Below are 6247 nucleotides of genomic sequence, written 5' to 3'. Positions count from 1 at the left end.
TATTGTTAGATTCATTATTTTATTTCTGAAAAAAACCTGGCTTTCTATACTAGAGATTGTTCAATTCTTCTAGGGCAGTTGATGATTTAAATCACTTTTCAACAAGCTACTAGTTAATATACTTATAGCAGCACATTTTAAGATTATTGATACTCTGTACATTAATTTTAGTGAAATATCTCCAGACATGTAAACCAAAATAAAGAAAATAAAATTATTTGATCATATTATGTAATATTTGTAAGTTATTTTAAAATATTTTATCACTTAGTGTAATTGTATATGTATGCTTCCAAAATAAAGCTAATCACCCATTCATCAAATATGTGCAGATCTAGAAAGTTTCCTCTAGAATTGTAATCAGGCTGCTCCTGTTCTAGAGATTGCTTTAACAAGTGTTCCGGTTCACTGCACCTTATACAGCATCAACATTTTGCTATTTGTTATATCGAATGGCAGAAGATGACTTTTATTCAGGAAAAATTTAAATGGACCCAAGCATATCTGGTCATTCAAATTTCAGCAAACATGTCAACATAATTCAATGGAAAAAGGATGCTTTTCAACAAGCATTGCAGAGACTGGATATCCATATGGATAAAGGAGGCTTAACTCTTATCTCACACCACACACAATTATTACTTTTTTAAAGATTTATTTATTTGACAGATAGAGATTACAAGTAGGCAGAGAGGCAGGCAGAGAGAGAGAGAGGAGGAAGCAGGCTCCCAGCTAAGCAGAGAGCCGATGCGGGGCTCGATCCCAGGACTCTGGGATCATGACCTGAGCTGAAGGCAGAGGCTTTAACCCACTGAGCCACCCAGGTGCCCCGCACCACACACAATTATTAACTTGAATTCAATGAAATGGATCACAGTTCTGAGCATAAAAATTAAAAGTAAAGAATTTTAGAATAAAACACAGAAAATATAATTTGAAATTTGGGGTGCAAATTTTTTTTTAGATAAAACACAAAAAGGATGGATTCTCAAAAAACTGATAAAAAGAATTTCATCAACATAAAAATCGATTATAAATGTAAAGGTAAAGGATCTTGGTAAAAAATAAAAATAAAATGTAAATAAATAAATAAAAATAAAAATAAAATAAAAAATAAAAATGTAAACCATAGGCTGGGAGTAAATATTTTATATATATGTATGTGTGTGTGTGTGTGTGTGTGTGTGTATTTGCCACATATATGTGTGTATACACATTTGATAAAGGATTTGTTTGTAGAACATATAAAAAACTCTTTACAATCAAAACAGATAGACAAAATCTAGTTAAAGGTGAAATCTTTAAGCAGACACTTGACAAAACCAGATATACAAATCATCTATAAACATATGAAGTACAATAAACATCATTAATCATCAGTGAAATTCTGATTAAAATCACAGTGAGCTACCACTAAACACCAATATGAATGGCCAAAATAAATGACTGAAATGCCAACATATCGGTGAGAATGTGGAGCAAAGAGAATGCTCACACATTTCAGATGGGGATAAAAGGTAAAATGAGTTTGAAAACAGTTTAACAGAGCCTTCTGAAGTTATGTGAACACTTCCCACAAACCTGGACAATTCCCTCTTTAGGTGTTCATCCATGAGAAATTGTTCTTTCTTGCATGTGAAATAATACAGGGAATGGAAGAGTAAGAAAAGCAGTGTGTAGGGGATATTTTTGCTCTTTTATGAACTTTTTTTACTTTGTTCCTTTAAAAGCTGATTTTTAGGGGCACCTGGGTGGCTTAATCAGTTAAGCTTCGGCCTTTGGCTTGGGTCATGATTCCAGAGTCCTGAGATTGAGTCCCACAGCAGGCTCCCCACTCAGCACAGAGCTATCTTTTCCCTCTCCCTCTGCCTGCTGCTCCCCACGCTGGGCTCCCTGACAAATAAACAAATACAATCTTTAAAATAAATAATAAAATGAAATAAAAAGTGATTTTTCTAGAAGGAGTAGTTTTGCTTTCATAAAAAGTTTTTTCTATCGGCCACTAAAAGGTAAACAGGAGATGGCAGGAAAGATATGGGAAGTCTTTGTCAATTTAACATAGAGGAATTTATATTTATATATATAAATAAAGTATGTACTATATAGATATACTAGTTAATGCATATAAATCTTGTATTGTGCCTTTGATAATCTTCTCATTGTCCTTTTGATGACCCTCTTATACCAAGACTTTGAAAACTGTACTGATGAGGTATAACTGTTCTGATGTAATTGTCATTTTGAGAATCAGGGTAAGGGTACAATTTGTTTATAACAGAACGGTTTTCATATTGTTATTAATTGTGAGAAAGGACAGACATGGCATATATGAGTAAATTGTTTGGTCAGGCCAAGAAACCAGTTATTTTTGGCTTTAAACAGGAAAATTAGAAGAATGATTTGTTATAATGGTCCTAGAAAGCTTACTGATGTAAAAGTGGAAAGAGAGGTATTTCAGAAATTAGCAAAGAAACCATTAAAATCGGCCATCCTGTGATTCATCCCTGTACTCAACAGTGGTTGGCTTTTGACTGAGACCTAACCAGTATGTACCTCCGTCAGATCTCAAAGTGCGCAATGCTTGTGCTCCTCCTGCACCCCCAGTTTTAGACTTTAGTTCTTTCTTCTCCTGCCCAATGCACCATAATAGCCAGACAAACATTGTGAGGGGGGAGATGGGAGATGGTTAAAACTTTGTGGAAGTTCTCAATTCTCTGGTGAGATTTTTAATTATTTTTCCTTAAGCACCATGAATTTTTTTTTTTTAATTTGACAAATAGAGATCACAAGTAGGCAGAGAGGCAGGCAGAGAGAGAGAGAGAGGAGGAAGCAGGCTCCCTGCTGAGCAGATAGCCCGACACCGGGCTGGATCCCAGGACCCTGGGATCAGGACTAGAGCCGAAGGCACCCAGCACACCAGCACCCCAGCACCATGAAATTTCTATAGGGCATTTCAATCTGCCTCTCTGGTTCAGATACCCATCCTCCCACAGCACTCTAGAACACAACAAATGCCCTGTAGGAAAAATTGGTCATGAGTTTAGGGTTTCTTTAGTTTTCAATCTATCACTAAATTCTTAAATAAATTGATCAAATAAATTTCTCTGTGTCTACAAAGCACTGCTAGATTGTTTTCTCTGTGTTGTCCCTCTGCAAGGGCCAAATGTGCTCAGCCTGTGCCCAAACCAGCCAAAATGTGATTGTGAAGGAAAAAGCTGGTGACTGCCAGGAAGCGTCATAAGAAGAGTTCTTCAAGCAGAGGGAAAACAGATAGATCTTGGGAAATAACCACAGACCATGGAACACTCAACCACATAGTTGCCCTTGTGCAGATGAATATGGCTTAAAGCACATAGTAGGCAATCATTGATTTGGCAAATGTAGTATTTTCCTTTCTAGAAGATTTATTTATTTTTGAGGGAAAGACAAAAAGTAGGGGGAGGGATAGAGGGAGAGAGAGACAGAGAATCTCAAGCTGACTCCCCATTGAGCAGAGAGCCCAGGGTGGGTCTTCATCTCATGAACCTGAGATCATGACCTGAACCAAAACTAAGAGTTAGATGCTTAACTGACTGAGCCACCCAGGTGCCCCACTTTCTAATTTTCAAAAGAAATCAGGAACTATTCACATTCCCTAAGTGCAGAGATGCCAAAGGTAAGGAGAGGGAGAGTATGAAACAGATGCCAGTCCCAGTGGGAGAAAAACAATGCAGACCCCTGTGATTCTGGAGAAAGTCCATGTCATCTACAATAAATAATTCTACTCTTTGTGATAAAATAGCCTCACTATGTTAGGGGTTCCTGGTAGTGTCTGGCAAGAATTCTTCAGGTTGTCAGGGGCCCAAGAGAAGTGTTGAATGAATCTAACTGGGTGGTATTTGGGCAAAGTACATCCACTTGTTTTAGAACTTGACTTGACATCCACTGGTTTTAGAAAGAAACATACTTCCGAAATACATTTGTCAGTTTTCAGAATGTATGGACACAAAAAGATTTTAATATTCAATTATGTTAATATAAACTTGGAAGAATAAATTGACCATATTTGGGAAAAAAAAACACACACAAATTAGTTTCAATGAAGTAAATCAGTGTTTTAACAGACCAAAAAAAAAAAGAAAAGAAAAAGAAATGATCATTTTGTGTTAAATGAGAAGGCTAGAATCCAAATTATGTTGTTTATACATCTCAAGACAACACATTTTGCAGAGAAAAAGAGGAAAAATCACATGGTAAATGCTAACAGCAATTATCTCTGAATGGTTGTATATGAGATAATTTATCCTTCCTGTGTTTACTGTAGTCACCATATTTTCTAAGTCAAATTGTTTATTTTCTATAATTATATTTTAGAGGAAATTCATGAGGCAGTCTTGATGAAACATTGTCTCCAGTGATTTGGAAGAAATTACATTCCTGTAAAATGCCACCCAAGCTAGAATTCAATTGTATTTCTGAGTTTTTGATGTCAAAAAAAAAAAAAAAAATGGTTCACTACAAATTCCCTAGGGCCTAAATCCCTGAGGTCATGGAGTCATACATAAACCCTACACTTTGTTCCTAGGACTCAGATTCTCCCTCAGATTCTCACTCACCTAGGACTCAGATTCTCACCCTCCCTCTCACGCATGTCTGAGTTTTTCTAGATGCTAAGAACGAAATATATTTCTGTCACATGAATTAAAAATTATAGTCTACTGCTGCAATATTTACAAACGTCTTAAGATTTTAATAATGTTTGAATTCTAAAGGGGAACTTCCTTGGATACATTATTAAGAGGAACAGGATCTTCAGGTGAGTTTGTCTCAGACTGGCTGATCTCTTTCGTGTCATCTTTCATTTATATGGGGGACATTGAAGTCCTACAGTCTTAGAGATGGGGAACCCTCTCTGTTAGTCCAAATGCCACGATATCTCTGGAGACCATCTTTCGGTAAGCTCACATTGTTGAGCTTTGATTTCTTCCCCCTTCCCTAGGTACCATATCATCCTAATTTCGAACTTGAGGATATCAAGCTGTGTCTAGAGTAGTGTAGTCACACTGGAAATTTAAGAGGAATCTTATAAAATCTGAGATTGTCCTCAACATCTCAAAATCTTACAGAAGGATAAGAATAGTATGTATAAAGTAATAGTAAACACAACAGATCGTGAAACTTTGATTTCCTGAGAGTAATGTCTGTAGGTATACCAAAATGTGGAAAACATTGCTGGAGTGAAAAGGGACAGTTTCTTTGTGATAATAGTTTTCATTTAATGCTTTATATATTGCAAGTGTGGCATCAGCACACCAGAAAAAAAAAAAAAAAAGGAGGTTATTTCAGGTCAAAGAAAAGAAAAAACCAAGTAAAGCACAATAAATGAGCATGTGCTGTTGATTATCAGTCAGGAATCCCGGCTTTAAAGAAGGTTGGATGCCAGGAAATGGCTAGGGTCAGGCTTTAGGTAAAGCTGAGCAGAGACACTGAGATTTGATAAATTAGCTAATGGAAAGAACTCCAAGTTTTCAGAGCTAATGATTGTCCCAATGGCCGCAGTAATCACAGGAAGAAGAATTTGATGTTCTCCCAGTGCAAGCTAGCTGCACTAAGGGAAGTTGGCTGTGCCTTGGCTGCTACGGTCCGCCAGAGTAATGATTGAAGTTTGCTAGGTCTCTGTATGTGCCAACCTGAGATTCGATAAGGAAGACAGGAAAGAATCAGACAATAATGAGAAAGCGAAGGGGGAAACAGAGAGAATTTACTGAAGGACAGTAATTGGCAAAATAAGATGAAGAGTGTCAGAAGATGATTCAGGAAAGAAAACCGGTCTTCCCCATGTGCACCAAATGGCACCCACATCTATTGCTGACCACTTTGGCCCTTGATTCATTTTTTTATATTTTTAATAATATAAGGATTGAAAATAATATTAATTAGTCATCGCCCTAAGAATTTTTTTTTAAAGGTGAGAGTGTATAAGGCCACATCTCCTGGATTCCACAATTTTTAGACTCTGTGCTAAGTATATGAATATCATTTCCTAATTTAATGCTTGGACACCGTGCAATATGTATAATTCCATCATTATTATTGTCAAAATTGAAGCTCAGAAAATTTGAGTCAGTCACCAAAGATCACATAATAAGTGAAAAAACCTGAAATTGAATTTAAATCTAGGTTTCAAGCACATGCTTCTTTCATTAGCTCTTTGTCTCTTTCCCACAGATTCTTTTTCTGCACATGGAAAGTATATTTTCAGGAGTAT

Source organism: Meles meles, chromosome 8 (assembly GCF_922984935.1).
Source record: "Meles meles chromosome 8, mMelMel3.1 paternal haplotype, whole genome shotgun sequence".
NCBI lineage: Eukaryota > Metazoa > Chordata > Mammalia > Carnivora > Mustelidae > Meles > Meles meles.
Note: the sequence above shows the minus strand (reverse complement) of the source record.